At 41.4% G+C, this 16990-nt stretch overlaps 5 non-coding genes across 5 annotated transcripts; 1 reads left to right on the top strand and 4 right to left on the bottom strand.

Annotated features, from left to right (window-relative positions):
- Nucleotides 1-7653: 7653 nt before the first annotated feature.
- trnas-uga (transfer RNA serine (anticodon UGA)) lies at nucleotides 7654-7736 on the bottom strand. The gene has a single exon. It is a non-coding gene; the product is annotated as a tRNA-Ser (tRNA).
- Nucleotides 7737-11122: 3386 nt separating this feature from the next.
- On the top strand, nucleotides 11123-11195 carry trnat-ugu (transfer RNA threonine (anticodon UGU)). Its single transcript has one exon. It is a non-coding gene; the product is annotated as a tRNA-Thr (tRNA).
- Nucleotides 11196-11788: 593 nt separating this feature from the next.
- On the bottom strand, nucleotides 11789-11862 carry trnat-ugu (transfer RNA threonine (anticodon UGU)). Its single transcript has one exon. It is a non-coding gene; the product is annotated as a tRNA-Thr (tRNA).
- A 1714-nt stretch (nucleotides 11863-13576) lies between these two features.
- trnat-cgu (transfer RNA threonine (anticodon CGU)) lies at nucleotides 13577-13649 on the bottom strand. Its single transcript has one exon. It is a non-coding gene; the product is annotated as a tRNA-Thr (tRNA).
- Nucleotides 13650-14371: 722 nt separating this feature from the next.
- On the bottom strand, nucleotides 14372-14445 carry trnat-agu (transfer RNA threonine (anticodon AGU)). Its single transcript has one exon. It is a non-coding gene; the product is annotated as a tRNA-Thr (tRNA).
- Between the last annotated feature and the right edge of the window lie 2545 nt (nucleotides 14446-16990).

Raw genomic sequence — 16990 nt, 5'->3', positions numbered from 1 at the left:
ATATTTAGCAAAGTTGGCAATAAGAAACATAAGGTCCAGATGGTTGCCGGCGTCTTATTCAAAAAGTGTTCAACAGAACTATCTGAGGCATGGTGCCCTATCTCTTTCAGCTGTCATTTGACAGTCATACTGTTCAGATCTCTGGAAAATTCTATAATAATACCTGTCCAAAAATGTCCTGTCCTAAGCGAATAAGGATTTTAGACCTGTTGCCCTTACATGCGAGGTAATAAAGTGTTTGAGAGAGTAATGCTGAACTTACTTAGAACAGGAAGTAACTCTTTGTGTCGATCCTTTCCAGTACGCTTATAGTAAAGGCGTAGTACTGTTGATGCCGTCATTACAGTGTCTCATTTAATAAGGAAGCCTTAGAAGATTCCGATGCCTATGCACGTGTTTTATTTGCTGATTTTAGTTCTGCTTTTGATACGGTCCGCCCTCATTTGCTAGTTCAGAGGCTTGTGGACATGAAAGTCAATCCTTTTATTATCAAATGGTTTTATTCTCTTTTAACAAATAGGTCACAACAAGTGAGGGTAAATGCTACACTCTCTAAGATAAAACATTGTAGTACAGGGGTACCTCAAGGAGCTGTTAGCTCCCCTTTCTTGTTCACACTTTATACCAACGAGTGCAGACGTAGTGAGTCCAACAACTATGTCATAAAATTTTCTGATGACACAATTATTTTAAGTTTATTGCATGCTGGTGACTGCCCTTCTACTTATTACAGGGAGATTGACCTCTTTAAGAACTGGTGTGCGAGGAATCATCTCATCCTTAATAATACAAAAACAAAAGAGATGATATTTGATCCCAGAGAAGTGCGTGTCCATGACAATGTAATCATCGGGGATAGAGAAATTGAGCAAGTAACTTCTTATAAGTACTTGGGTATACAATTAGATAACCTACTAAAAGGAAATATTCATGTTGACTATCTGTGTGCCAAATTGGCGCAAAGACTGCATTTTCTCCGCAGATTGAGACTGGTAGGGGTGAGTACCAAGATCATGACTTCATTCTACAATTCTGTACTGGAAAGTCTGATCAGATATGGTATGGCCTCCTGGTTTGGCACCCTTACCATCCAGTGCAAATCAAAAATTGAGAAACTAATAAAAACAGCAATGAAGGTTATGGGAAAGAAAGAGTATACTTCGCTTCAGACCATCTTTGAAAAAACAGTTGTCACCAGGCTCAGAAAATCCTGAATGACCCCTCACATATTTGCACTCAGAATATAATGTTTACCTTCGGGGAAACGCTTTAGAGCTAGCAGATGGAAAAGTAATCGCTATGGGCTGTCTTTCGTTCCAACTTCCATAGCGCTCCTAAATAAACAATCTGCACGGAACAAAATAGCTTGAAGCACTTACGGCACTTTATTTAGTTATTTTTAATCATGGTCTAACTAGCTTAGTTCAATTTTTACTATTTGATCTTATGTGATTCTCTTATATAGTATTGTGGCGGTTGTATTTTGTTTGTCATATTGTTTTTCTTAGATGTGCTCTAGTGTAATTTATACAGAATTATCTGTTTTATCATTCTGTTTTTTATTGACTTGGTAATCAATTGACAGGGGAAGGTCATGATACTTGTGCATTGTCTGCAATGTAGGGTGGCTTGTATGTTGTATGTGTGTGAAAAAGTCTCTGTGTTTAATGTTGTTTACTGCAGCATAATGTAGTACTGATGCCCAAGACAAATTTCCCTCAGGAGACAATAAAGTTATCTTGATCTTGAGCTTGATCTTTACAATGTTGTTTATTTCTTTTATTACCACACACACATTCATAGCAGAGCTGCCCCCCCCCCCCCCCCCCATGTTTATACTGATGATTGATTGTAATAAATCAACAGAGAGAAGTTGTCTCCATCTGTGTTTTAACAGACACACCTGGGCCGAAGTTGGAAACCAGAATTAGCTTTAAATCCAGTTCTAATCTAGTCCTCACTAAATTTCAAATAATTTCCCTGGAGTTACCATTACAAAATTTACTCTAATTAAATTGGAACATACACAGACTTCTCACAAAATCACACTTGAATTCATATCTTGCTACTCGGTCAGAATCTTATCAACCTGGAGTCCAGTCTCTGTCAATATAAATAGGCTATATTTATATATGTTTAGGCCTATTGGCAGACGGCCATTAAAATGTAGGCAATGGCATATAAAGAATAAAGAATAAAGAGTCTTTTCTCCATGTCCACTGTAGTTTCTCAGTGTGCTCTCTAGGAACATCTGTCTGGTCCAGGGAGCTTTGTCATTCATAAGGCTACTTTTACTTTTATATTTAATTATATTGCTAAGCCTGTACAGATGGAGGATAGATGAAATGTGTCAGTAATATAGGAGATTGTTGGCTGGAAGTATGGAGATACTAAATGCATTACTTAAAAAGGAGAAAACTAAAAATATTCTATGGTCATGTAAGTTTGTGTTTTCCAATAAAAAGATTGACTTGAGAATAATTACTTGGTCTATAAGTGATGCTCAGAGGCCCGACATGGCCCTTCTATGTTCATGTTAGTATGTGTTTTCCAACAAAAATTTGACTCGAGAATAATTAATTAGTCTATAAATGATGCTCAGAGGCCCAACATGGCCCTCACCTTGTTCGCAATAGGTCAGCGCAGTCGGCTGTTAACTGAAAGGATGGTGGTTCAAGTCCACCCAGGGACGTTTGTTGCTTAAATAACCTGGAGTAAGCCAACTCTGGGATTTATCATTCTGCAGGAGATCATACAGCAGCCCAAAGATAACCCAAGTGGCCTTACCTTTATCTGAAAGTACAGTTCTGAAAACCATGTACTGTACATATTAATCTTTACGGTCATGGTATGCAGGTCACTTGATGTAATACAAGCAAATACATAAGGCCAGACAGAGACAAAAGTGAGAGAAAAGAAAAGAGACTAGCTGTCTAAAGGATAACCAGTTGAGATTTTGTGCGTCTTTGAGAACTGTAAGTCATATAACTTATGTTGTCAGCTCATTTAAACTAATGAGGAAGAATTTGACAAATCAGAAACAAGTCCAGGAACTTAGTCTTTCAAATGTTACACCTGTATGTGTCAAGTCGTGACCATTCCCTGGCCGGGAATCGAACCCTGGCCGCGGCGGTGAGAGCGCCAAATCCTAGCCACTAGACCATCAGGGAGTCACAGCCATGATGTTTATCTTTGTAGATGTGAGTTTTCTTTTCACTTACTGGAATGACTCATATTGTTTTAGGCGAGGAATGGCGCCTGGCTAGAGCTTCAGAAGGAACGCCATGACAGATTACACATCTGTCACATAGTCCGTTTGTATTTAAATACCAAGTCTCTTGCTGTTCCTTGACTAGTTGGCCACCCCTGCTTTGCATCGCTCCAGGTATGTAGAAAAAAAATCTGTTATGCACCTTCGCATTGCGCTAAAATGTCAAAATTTGGACCTGAATCCAACAATAACATTACTTGACACTCACATACATGGTTTTCAGTTAAAATGTGGTTGGGTTTAGTTACTGCTTGAAAAATGAAAAAAAATTTTTATTGAGATGGAGGCAGATGAAGTGTTATGACCATCAATGATGACAAAAGGATACATCCACTGTCGGGGTCTAATTTAAAGGAAATGGTACTCTTTAAAACGTTAAACTAATGAGGAAGAATTTGACAAATCAACCAAAAACTTGCTCTTTTAAATCTGTATCTGTCAAGTCCTGACCATTCCCTGACCGGGAATTGAACCCCGGCCGCGGCGGTGAGGGCGCCAAATCCTAGCCATTAGACCATCAGGGAGTTACATCTATCAAATTTAATTTAACATATTGTTGGTTATACTGTTTTAGGCAAGAAATGGCGCATGGTTAGAGATTTAGAAGGCAGTGGTGCAAAATGCAAAACTGCCTGTTTCGATTTAATTACATGGTAATAATACAAAAACAGAGGTGTAGTGATTACTTGGAAATGCTTCCGGTAGTTTCTGAAATAAAAACCCTGAATCAGTGGTGGAAAATGCAAAACTGCCTGTTTCAATTTTATTACATGGTAATATTAGAATAACAGAGGTGCAGAGATTAGAGGTGCAGAGATCACCTGGAAATACTTACCATGAAATATGTCTTGTCCTTCACGTACGTAACGCTGTACAATCTGACCAGCAGCTAACACCTTCCACCATCAAGCACTGGCGACCGGGATCCTTGTAACACGTGTATTTGAGTAACAAAGGGTGAAACTGGGAGAAACACAATGACCAGTTACTTAGATAGTAATGAGTCACAGATATTAAACAAAGATAATTGTAAAAACAATATAACTACACAACAGGCTAGCAAAATGTAAGATGAAATAAAGAAACACGTAATGTATTGTTATACAGTGTACGTAGTATAACCTATGTTGGGTATCTAAATAAACTAAGATATACTTACATGTGGCATTACCCAAGATAAAAGTGGCAAACTAGCTTACTGAAGTATACCGTCAGTTAGGGCTGAACAATATTGTGTTTTAGCATTGACATCGCGATGTGCGCATGCGCGAAAGTCACATTGCAGGACGTTACGATGTTGACGTTAATACTTTTTTGCTGCTTGATAGAAAAGTAACCTTTCACCGTTTCTCCTTTACATGATTATTACCATCCGACCATTCCCCTTTAAGACAGGTAGCCATGTGGGCAACGTATGTATGTGACGTAGTCCGATGGGGTTGGTATGGGAAGTGAGGCTCTCTGTGTGTAGAAAAGTAGCCTACCGTTGGCAACAGCTGCCTCTGACACAGTGATGTCATAGTATTTGATGGGTAGTGAGTGACGCTACAGTAGTTGGGGTTTTATGTTCTCCTCAAATACAACTAAACCCCCTGATTAAGCAACATAATCACAACGTCTCCCGGCCATTTCCCACCGCAGAAAGCTGCAACCAGTCAGGCTAAAGCTAATATAATTAGCTTAAAGAAACAAGCAGAAAGCTGCTACCAGCCAGGCTAAAGCTAAAATAGTTAGCTTAAAGAAACAACCAGAAAGGCGCTACCAGCCAGGCTAAAGCTAAAATAGTTAGCTTAAAGAAACAAGCAGAAAGCTGCTACCAGCCGGTCTAAAGCTAATATAGTTAGCTTAAAGAAACCAGCAGAAAGCTGCTACCAGCCGGTCTAAAGCTAATATAGTTAGCTTAAAGAAACAAGCAGAAAGCTGCTACCAGCCAGGCTAAAGCTAATACAACTAGCCCAAAGAAACAAGAGGCATGCAGGTCTGGTCAGTTTATCAAACTGACGAGCTGGCCTCGCTAGTCGACCACAACCTGAAATTTAGAGGAAGCAACATGCAGTCACTGTCATTCACGTTAACCTGGATTGATTATTATATGAATACAATGGTGTCATGCTAGTCAACCAGAGTATTTCTACCTAATTTCCCTCTCCAAAATCACTTCAGAAGAGTAATGTTAGTCACAGCGCTTACTTGCTTTGGTGTTTGTAAAGCAATAAAGTTCAACAAAGAATATGAAGGTAAATATGGTGCAAATGTGAGAGCGCGTAGATGTGATGTGAGCACTTAGAGAATATGATTTGAGAGCTTGTAGAAAAAAATTCTGTACTTGTACTTTATTTCATTTTTTTTCTTCACTTCAGTCACTTTTCCACAGCGGCGAGTCTGCACCCTCGACTTTTGCAACACTTCTTGCGATACATTTGGTGCAAAACTAAGTTGTACCTGTGGACTTAGTCTGTGGAGCTCTGAGCCAACAGGATGGGGGGGGGGGGGGGGCAGCAGGGTTTTATCCTCAGATGAGGGACAACTCTCGCTAGAAATCTCCGCTGCCGACCTCAACGGATCTGATCTCCAGCGGGACATGGAAAGCTCCAGACCCGATAGCAGCGGCGCAACCCCCGGGAGCCCACCGCCAGTGTTGGTGGAATAGCAAGCTAGCGTTAGCAAACTAACCAACCAGCCTGCTTAAAAAAATAAAAATGTAATTTAAAAGGCACGCATTATACCCATTGATGGCGGTCCGTCCGTGGCTGCAAGACCTGGAGCTCACCGCCAGTGTTTCAGTTTGACTGTTTAAAGTGTTAGGATAATTAAAATGTATTTTTTATAAGCGGGGTTAGTTTTCCAACGCTAGCTTGCTATTCCACCAACACTAGTGGTGAGCGGGTCTGAAGCTATCCATGTCCGTCAGCAGCTGCAGGACCTGGAGCTCACCGCCAGTGTTTCAGTTTGACTGTTAAAAAGTGTGAGATAATAAAAATATTTGTTTGGAAGCAGGCTGGCTGCTAGTTAGCAATGCTAGCTTCCATGCTACATAAATAAGCCGGACAGAGTTGTCCCTCACAGAAAAAAACACAGGTAAAATAAAAAACACTGCATAAGCTTTGCTACTGTGTGTTTATTTAAATATAGGTACACCTACATGTAGGGTGACGAGATTGCAATATAAGCCTGTATATTAATAGTAGGAGTATCCATATGTCAAGGGTGTATATTAGGCGGTGCAGTACAGCCCGATCCAGCAGAGGAGAGTTCTAGCCCAACCAGGCTCCTCTCTTTACATTGTAAGCCTCACTGGGTGTCCAAACTAAAATGATAAGAGGCAACTTGGTAGACTCCTTACTGATGTTTATAGCTGTACTCACAATGCCCTTTTTTTTTAAAACACCAGCCAATCACAAGTCTTACATGTGAATAATCAATGTGTGAGTAATAAGGGAGCTCAAATAAAAGAAAAGTTGCAGGGTCTACCAAATGTTTAACTTTACAAGCCGTAAGATGTTGGAACCTTGGTTGCCACAGGTTCCCAAATCTCCCCTCAAAATGTCAATCACAGACACTGAAGCGTGCTGGGCCCATAACCCAGAGGTTGAGGGATTGAAGCCATCCTCTTCTAATTCCTGTGCTTTGTATCAGTATCAAGTCTATTTCCAGTCTGTTGATGGTTAACAAAGCATCTGATGTTGCAAGTGTCTCCACCTGCTGAAGAGTAAACTTAATGGCATGTTGAGATTATTTCATCCATAAAAAAAGAAACTACAGTGCTCATACTCCTTTATTCCCGCTGTAACACCCATAAAAACTGGAGTGTAATACAGTAAATATACTACACTACAGGTAATAAATACTGTAAATAGAAACTGTAAAACATGTACGTTTAAAGTGCTTTCTACCAGTCAGATTAACACAGGAGGTAATATCTGTTGCAGCTCTTTTAAAGACTCTACCATAATACCTGCTGGAGATGCCAGGTCCTCATACATGTAAAGCATGAGCTCTACCACTGAGCTACATCCCCTGAAGATTTTGAAAATTCTTTTGACTTTTTTCTGAGATAGACTCAGACTTATCTTTATTAATCCTTTTGGGATGACTCCCGCAAGGAAATTGAAATATGCGGTGGCTTGAAATGAAACCTGGGCAAAATGCTTGCACTGCTATGGTATAAATCATAGTTGAAAAGTAACACACCTGTTGCCTTTCTGCTGGACAATACAACGTTCACTGCAAATATTGTAAGACAGATTGATAAGAAATACATTGGTGGAGACTGGTGGCTTCCAGTACCTATGAGATAACACAATATTGTTTATGAAGGCACATCTGCGATTTGGTATACTCTGATGTGTCATTGGTTTGCTACCATTCTTAAAAAAAGCACTCGTTGTTCGGCAGGATTCGAACCTGCGCGGGGAGACCCCAATGGATTTCAAGTCCATCGCCTTAACCACTCGGCCACAACAACGTAATAAGCAGTGCTAGGACTGTTTGCAGAAATGTTCATGTAGCACCTCAACACACCATATAATGCCTAAGCTGCACTTGCAAAATAGCAGGGTGTTCAAATACTTATTTTCCTCACTGTAAGATTCCTATGCATTGTGTATGGTAGCCATTACAATGTTATTTATTTATTTTATTACCACACACACAGCCTTAGCAGAGCTAAGTTTCAAATAATTTCACAGGAGTTAGTTATTATTTTTGATCATCAATACCAAATTGAATCTAATTGGATGGGAACATACACAGATTTCTCACAAAATAACTCAATTCATATCTTTCTACTCGGTCAGAATCTTATTAACCTGGAGTCCCAGTCTCTGTCACAAGAAATAAGTTATATGTTTTATATATGTTTTAGGCCTATTGGCAGACGGCCATTTAAAATGTAGGCAATGGCAAATAAAGAATAAAGAATAAAGAATAAAGAGCCTTTTCTCAATGTCCACTGAAGTTTCTCAGCGTGCTCTCTAGTAACATCAGCAAGGCTACTTTTACTTTCATACTTTAAGTAAATTTCCAAGCCTGTACTTTGTTACTTGTATTTGAGTAAAGAAGTTAAATCAGTACTTCTACTTTTACCAGAGTATTTGTTAACACAATTAAGTCTACTTCTACTTGAGTACGGGAAGTGAGTACTTTGAACACGTAACTTCATCCGTCTTTGCTGTTGCATTGCGATAACAAATAGCTACATTTGTGTAAAGTAATCAACAGGCTTTATGCCCGTGTTGAGTAGGGAGGGAAATGTAATGCATACCCCTACGTTTTATCTTCTTCTAATATTTATCATGAAACGAGGAAGCGATATAGAGCCCTAGTAAACAAAAAGTGAGAAAAACAGCAGTGAGAGAAACAAATCAAGGGACTGGAGAGCAGGAAGAGGGAGAGCCAGAGGAGTTCTGGGAGTTTGGAGAGAGGGCGTGTGATGAAAGTGAGGGCTCTGACACAGAGAGGGATATTCCAGAAGGTGAGGAAGATGAAGAAGAGGGTGAGGAGGATGAAGAAGAGGGTGAGGAGGAAGAAAACATAAATGGGACAGAGAGAGGAACAGCCAGAGGGACAGCAAGTGGATCCATGTGGATCAAGTACTGCACCATCAGGTTTGTGATGAAGAAGGTTCTTACTATTTCAAAGCAGTGCAATTACACTTTCATTGTAGGTCTGCTGTGTGTCCTTAAAATTGTGCTTTCTGTTGTCAAATTCTTTTTTGTGTCAATGCGGCTAATTTTACATGCAGGTATACATGCATACAGTGGGTGTGCATGCGTTTAGGAACCCATGCTGAAGTTGACCAAAAAGAGAAATTACAAAATCATCTTTTGGAAATTGAGCTTATTGCCTTAATTTAATAAAAAGGAAAAATCCAACCTTTAAGGACATCAAATGCGTTGTCCAGTGATGGTGGTATAGTGGTGAGCATAGCTGCCTTCCAAGCAGTTGACATGGGATCAATTTCCAGCCATTGCAGTAGTTTTCATTGTGTGGTTACTTGCTTTATTTGTCAAGAAGTAGCCAGAAAGGTTACTTGCCCAACCCGATTTGATAAAAATAGTAGATCTCTGTTATGGTACAAATAAGGGAGAATATCAACCAATCAAGCTGCCTCCATGAGGATCCACAGACACAGGCAGGGCACTACAATTTGTTCTTTGCCCGTGTCTGGTAACTACTACTAACTAATTGAAAAGATTATGAACATTTGTCCAAACAGGTGTAGCTCTGCTTTTTGTATTATCTCATAGGTACTGGAAGCAACCCATCTCCACCAATGTATCTCTTAGCATTTATTTTCAGTCTCAATGCCCAGATGTGTTACAAGATTTGCAGTGAACTTTGTATTGTCCAGCAGAAAGGCAACAGGTGTGTTACTTTTTGATTATGATTTATACCATAGCAGGGAAATCATTTTGCCCAGGTTAGATTTCAAGCCACAACAGTTGCATTTACAGGTTGAAGCCATATACAACATTACTTATTAACATTAATTATTACATGTTTTACCCAGTTTTCTTCTTTTATTCTGTAATATTTCAATTTCTTTGCGGTAAGTCATCCCAAAAGGATTAATAAAGATAAGTCTAAGTCTATCTCAGAAAAAAGTCAACAAATCTGAAAATCTTCAGGGTATGTAGCTCAGTGGTAGAGCTCCTGCTTTACATGTTACCCCTAAGTTCAAACAGCAGAGCAGAACAGCACAGTGGAAGCGTGCTGGGCCCATAACCCAGAGGTCAATGGATCAAAACTATTCTCTACTAAATCCTATAGCAGAGGAGGGTTCCTTGAACTTTCCCTGCAGTATAGCAACCCCTGCCAACCTATTACTGCCAAATGAAAACTACGCATCTCTTCCCCATTGACTCCTCCAAAATGACGCGTCTCCTTCTGAAGCATGAGTTTCTTGAATAAAGTAAAGATGGGCTTGTTCGAGATGAACTGCGCCTAACCTGTAAAGTAGACGAGAGCAGGCGGCAGCAGCGGGGGCGGTGACAAAAAGCTGCGGTAAAGTCGGACAGTTTCCAGCCGATTCCAGCCGCCTTCAGGCTGGACAGGAAGTGACAAAAACACTGTGGTGCGATTCCAATTTAATAAATATAATCAGACCCACATACCAGCTGGTACACAGTCTCCAGTTGTTTTAATTATGACAGAGTAGCTGGCAAAGTGTTCTACATGCGATCTGTTGCTGATTTTAATGAACAACAGACTGTAGATGGTCCGTGATCTGATCAGATTTAGTCTGTCTGACTTCTAAACGTAACTATCAGCCACACAACATGTGTTCTGGACAGAATAAGTCTTTAAATCAGACAAATAGTAATTAAAATCCCTCCGATTCAAAAACGATAAAAAAAGTTTATATAAAACGTCATCATGTTGTAAACCAATCAGCTGTTAAATCAGCTGAGAAGCCGGCGTTTCCCAGCATGCTCTGGGTCCGCCTGGCTCTTGCAGTCGGTGAAAAGCAACTGCGCCGCCTGCGTCTCAGAACTGCGGCCGCCTTGCTCTCGTGAGATTTCCGTTGCCCACGTGTGCATGACGTCAGAGCAAGTCGGGATCAAGTTGGACACAAATCTAACCGGCATGCAACGGGCGCCGATCGCCGGTGATCGATTCTGCGCAGACCTGGCTCATCTCGAACGAGCCTAACGAGTATGCTGAGATCGAGTATGGTCACGTGACTGCACAACGACGTTTGATTGGTGAAACCCAGTCACGTGGTAGAGCCTTCAGCGGAAGACTCTCTCTCTATAGCTCTCTCTGGAGCTGCTTGACAAAGATGGATGGATGGTTGGAACCCTGGTCACTAGCTCATTGTAATCTTGCATGACAGGCAATCCTGTAGGAGGCGCTGTAGCTTAGTGGTTAAAGCACCTGTCTTGTAAACAGGAGATCCTGGGTCCAAATCCCAGCAGTGCCTCATTATCAGTTAATGTTTATGTTATCTGCACTACAAAGAGTGTATATATTGTCATTTGTTTTTGCTATAGTGCTTAACAAGCATTATATAATTTTGCCCAATTGTGGCGTGTTGATGGGCAATAAATATCTAAAGTGAAATGGATTGGACCCATTTTTTAATGCTTTAAACCTTGTTGTTGGGGCTGAACGTGGCCCAGGTGTACACCAGTACCCTGTGACATCACTGTTGGGTGGGGTTTCAGGTGCATGTGATGCTGACTGAGGTCAGAGGTGAAATGAACATGAACTTTACTGGCCTAGGCACTTTGGGCGCTGACTGTGTGATTTTAACGTTTCGATGCTGCTGTAATAAAAATTAATACATTTATTATTTGATATTAGTTGACTATATTAGGATATGAAACTGAAGGAAGAATCTATATGCCTTTGCATTTTGGATGCTTTCTGTTGTTTAGATATGGCTACATTCACATAAAGTATCCAAACTGCACTCTGTTCAGTTGTTTACACCAAGTTCCTCGTAGCTGCTAATCCAAGTTTATCCCCAGAGGAGATGATGACACACCAACAGAGGTAATCTCTGCAACAACAAGGTGCTGCTGGGATTTGAGCCCAGGATCTCCTGTTTACAAGACAGGCACTTTAACCAACTAAGCCACAGCACCTCCACGAGTACCAACCATGTTAAGTCTTAATTTGTTTGGTGCAGAGACTACCTCTGTTTGCGTGTCATCATCATGTCAACCCAACTCCCGTTATGATACCTGGTAGCAAATGAAAATGGCATGTTACATTTACACAGAAACACCAATAACATGCCCACAAGGTGTTCTATTTGCCTGATAACTAATGAAATTAATAATAAATGCGCTACTTTGGCTCCACTACAGTTCTGTGTCAGTCAACTGCTCCATTTCACTCACCACAGAGTGAACTTTAACCAACTAAGCCACAGCACCTCTGGGGATGAACACGGCTGCACGGCTATATTGGAGGCACTCGGGTGTAAACAACTGAACAGAGTACAGTGGAGTATTGTGCACTTTGGATACTTTAAGTGAATGTAGCCATGTCTAAACAACAGAAAAATATCCAAGATGCAAAGGCATATAGGGAAGGATGATATTTTGAGAAATTACAGTTTATTGGCGGTTGACCTCAACTGAGGAGGTAATAGAGCGGTGGAAGGTGATTCTTCCTTCAGTTGCATATCCCGATATAGTCAACAATATCAAATAATTAATTTATCAATTTTCATTCCAGAAGCATCGAAGACGTTAAAATCCGGCAGTCAGCGCCCAAAGTGCCTTGGCCGGTAAAGTTCATGTTTATTTCACCTCTGACCTCAGTCAGCATCACACGCCTGAAACCTCACCCAACAGTGATGTCACAGGGTACTGGTGTACACCTGGGCCACATTCAGCCCCAACAACAAGGTTAAAAGCATTAAAAAATGGGTCCAATCCATTCCCTTTAGATATTTATTGCCCATCAACAGGCCACAACTGGGCAAAATTAAATTATGGTTGTTAAGCACTTTAGCAAAAATAATAACAAATATTTTGTTTGTAGTGCAGATAAAATAAATATTAACTGATAATGAGACACTTCTGGGATTTGGACCCGGATCTTCATTAAGTGATAACTAGGTACTGTTGGGATTTGGACCCAGGATCCTGTTTACAAGGCATGCGCTTCACCACTAAGCTATAGCACCTTCTACAGATAAGCCTGTCTTGCAAGAATACAATGAGCTAATGAACAGGGTTGCTTCCATCCATCCATCATTGTCCAGCAGCTCCAGTAGGGGACCCCTACAAACTCCGGCAAATGAAAACAGCTGAACGTGTCCTTGAGCGACGCCTCAGGACTCACTGTTGATAGGCAGGCCTACCGAGAACAACAGAAGTCTTATGCAAGGACCTTGAGAGATGAGAGACCCTTTCCCATCATGCCATTTCTCATGGAAAGCCATGGAAAGCTTAAAACACAGTCCTAGTTTAGTCCTCCTCAACAGTCAACATAGTGTTTGCTGTGTGGTGTGTCTGTTTTTATTTCTCTCATGATAACAGTATTGACCAATACGGTAGGCATTCTAACCTCAGCTGACACGCTCACGTCATGCAGGCAGTGTGCAGGAGCCCTAAGCTTCCAAGGTAAGACTGAAATTCATGATAATAAAACCTTTATAATCTTCACACTAAAGTTGCAAAAACACCTCCAATAAAAGGCTTTTATTCGCTTTACATGGACACATGTAATGTTAGGGTACAATACAACATCACATGTCACTTTAGTGATCTAAAAAATCAGGCAATAACTGGGTTGCACACGTTAAGTATCAGCAACCATGTGGTAACACTTCATACCGTGATAACCAGGCACTGCTGGGATTTGGACCCAGGATCTCCTGTTTACGAGACAGGCGCTTTAACCACTAAGCTACAGCGCCTCCTGCAACTAAGTCCGTCTTGCAAGAATACATGAGCTAGTGAAAAGGGTTCCCTCCTTCCATCCATCTTTGTCCAGCAGCTCCAGCAGGGGACCTCAAACTACCCTTTGCCGAGCCACATAAACCAGCTCCGACTGGGGGATCCTGAGGCGTCCCAGGCCAGGTTGGAGATGTACTTTCTCCACCTAGTCCTGGGTCTTCCCCGAGGCCTCCTCCCAGCTGGACGTGCCTGGACCAGCTCTCTACGGAGGCCCTCCTTACCAGATGACCCAACCACCTCAGTTGTTTACACCAAGTACCTCCATAATGGCCATGCATCTGTGTTCATCCCAGAGGTGCTGTGGCTTAGTTGGTTAAAGTGCCCGTCTAGTCAGCAGAAGTACCTGGGTTCAAATCCCAGCAACACCTTGTTGTTGCAGAGATGACCTGTACTTGCTTTTAAGTTGCCTGCTAATCAGATGTTGTTGTGGGCGGGGCATTAAGTCTGACTCAGTGGTGAGTGAAATGGAGCAGTTGACTGACACAGAACTGTAGTGGAGCCAAAGTAGCGCATTTATTAATTAATTTCATTAGTTATCAGGCAAATAGAACACCTTGTGGGCATGTTATTGGTGTTTCTGTGTAAATGTAACAGGCAATTTTCATTTGCTACCAGGGTACTTTCACAGGGATTGGGTTGACATGATGATGACACGCCAAAAGAGGTAATCTCTCCAACAACAAGGTGCTGCTGGGATTTGAACCCAGGATCTCCTTTTTACTAGACAGGCACTTTAACCAACTAAGCCACAGCACCTCCATAAGTAGCTACCCTGTTAAGTCTTAATTTGTCTTTTACCTTGTATAAGCTAAACATACAGTACACTGACTGGCAGTATTGGGAGTAACGGGTTAGCTTGCCTAGGCTTGGCGGATCAATCCTATCCAGTCAGTCTGCAGAAGAGGTAGAAGTACCTGGCAGGTCTCTCCCTTCAGCAGTTTGAGAACGCCAGCCCACTCCTTCCCATTGGTACTGATCATCCACATTCATCACCCTCATAGAGCTATTGAAGCTCGGTCCACCAGGTGGACCACTCACCATTTGAACCAGACTGGGGGGATCATTTCAGGGCCCAGCACGGATCATGGAGCACAACTATGGCTGCAACAGTCCTTCTCAAGTCCACTGTTCCTTCCAACATGGAGCTATTCCAGATTGTTGAGAATCTCTAGCAGCTGGATGTGCTGCCATACAAAAATGAGAAAGTGGTGACTAGGTCAAGACAAGACCAGGAGGCAGTAAGTGTGCTTGAAGAGAAGACTACGCGTGTGGAGGTGGACAGAATACTCCACTATGCTGTAACAGTTTCCCTAACTCACCCAGCAAGGGAAAAGTACAACGCATAAAAATTAAGGTAATGGGTGGACCTCTGATATCTATCGGCTATAATTTAAACATACAAGTTCAGATTTTTTTGTTCTGCAAGCTCTCACCTTTTGCTTCTATATTTCCCTCATAGAGTCCGAGCCAGCAGCACTAAGGAAGAGCAGCCTCTCCTACGGCGAGGGAGGCGACCCACGGGGAAACTTGGTTTCCCAGTCAGTTTCAGTAGTACAGGTGAGAAAGTGGTGGATTAAACGAGGACTGTGGGTCGGCGTTGTTGGTACGTGAGTGGAAATACATCCAACATGCTAACGCATATCCAACGCCATCACCCAGACATGCCAATCACTGGAACGAGACAAAAAAAACTGTCCAACGTCTCCTCCCTACAGTGGTTAACAAGCCTTTAGATCCAAATACAAATAGGGCAAAAAAAATCACTGAATCAATCAGGATTAACACATCACCTTCAATGCCCTGTATCCACTCGTAGAGTAACCTGGCTTCAAGTATTTGCTGTATGTACGCAAACCCTTGTTACAACATGCCATCCCGTCCACCGGGACTTCAGGGACCGTTCCAACCCTTTAATACATGTCAATCAAGCTGAGCTTGTAAAGGCCACACAGTCTGATTAGTTAAGTGGAACACCTGTGGGAGTGGAACATGGATGTGTAGAGATGGGCTTTCAAACAATGCACCTTTTGACTTGTCAAAGTAGAAAAAGCAAAGGTAGAAATAAAACTGAATTATGGCTTAACTCAGTTTACATTTTGACACTGGACATAAGGCATTACAAAGTCAAGAAAGTAGATGAAACCTTTCAAGAAACCTTGTCGACCATAGACAAACATTCTTCAAGACTGACTATAACTTCTTGAATTAGAAAAGCTTAGCATGTTTTATTACCTCACTCATGTTAGTTTTCCACATATCTGCTACTACCACTCTGATTATATTTTCCTTCCTCAATACTCATAAAGAAGAAAAGAATAATGATCAATGACAAAGAGCATATGAAGTGAATCATTACTCATCTCTCAAGTCAGAAACTCTAGAAATGATCCCTTGGTAAGACGGGGAAACTGCATATGATTCACTGCAGGGTGATTGTCACTCAGGGTTCAGAGGGACAGAAGCTAATCGTTACGTGCTCCAGATGACTCTGAGGTGAGAAAATCTATTTAGATCTTTAAGAAGACCGATATGTAGTTTGAATTAGATTTTCAGTCACTGTTGACTCAAACTTCAGTGTCAGCCTACTTATTCTCTCCAAGAAATGCTCCAGTCCTTTCTTGCATTTTGGTCTCAGAATGTTGCGGGTTAACCACCACTGTTGATTATTGGGTACAAAAAGCACTCAAGATATGTATATATCATTTTTTTTAATGTCTCCAAATAATGTTAAAAGTTAGTTTTGGTCATTTTTAGTATGCGTGGTTATTTAGTCAATTCGGCGATGACGTCACACTGGGGAGCGAAGTCTCAGCCTGGCACTAGAATACGGCGACTGATGGGATGAGGAAGAGGAGGAAAAGCCAGCAGCCAAATAATTAGTGAAATAACGAAAATGGGCATATTTGTTTAAACCATGACATGTGGGACAACAATGGGACGGTTGGGTTTAGGAAGCAATAACGGCACTTCTTTTTCCCACAGCCCTCTTTTTCAGAAGCGTGGGTAGCTCAGTCGGGTAGAGCATCAGACTTTAATCTGGGGTCCAGGGTTCAAGTCCCTGTTCAGGCGTGCATTGCAACATTGCTTGAGATGTCCATTGATAAATACCTGTTGGACATGGACAATTCAGACACTATAATCTAAGTAACATGCACAAGTCTTTAAAAGGAAATGTGACTGTTTTTAGCAGGTTTGCATCATAACAAGGGTGCTATCTCTAAATGATCAATGGGCAACCTACATCCATCTTGATGGCACCCAAATCTCTGTGCTGATCTCCCTGCTTGGGATGGCAAGTCAT

This window comes from Etheostoma spectabile, unplaced genomic scaffold (genome assembly GCF_008692095.1).
Source record: "Etheostoma spectabile isolate EspeVRDwgs_2016 unplaced genomic scaffold, UIUC_Espe_1.0 scaffold00018989, whole genome shotgun sequence".
In the NCBI taxonomy this organism is placed as follows: domain Eukaryota; kingdom Metazoa; phylum Chordata; class Actinopteri; order Perciformes; family Percidae; genus Etheostoma; species Etheostoma spectabile.
This window is presented reverse-complemented; position numbering and strand designations above follow the sequence as displayed.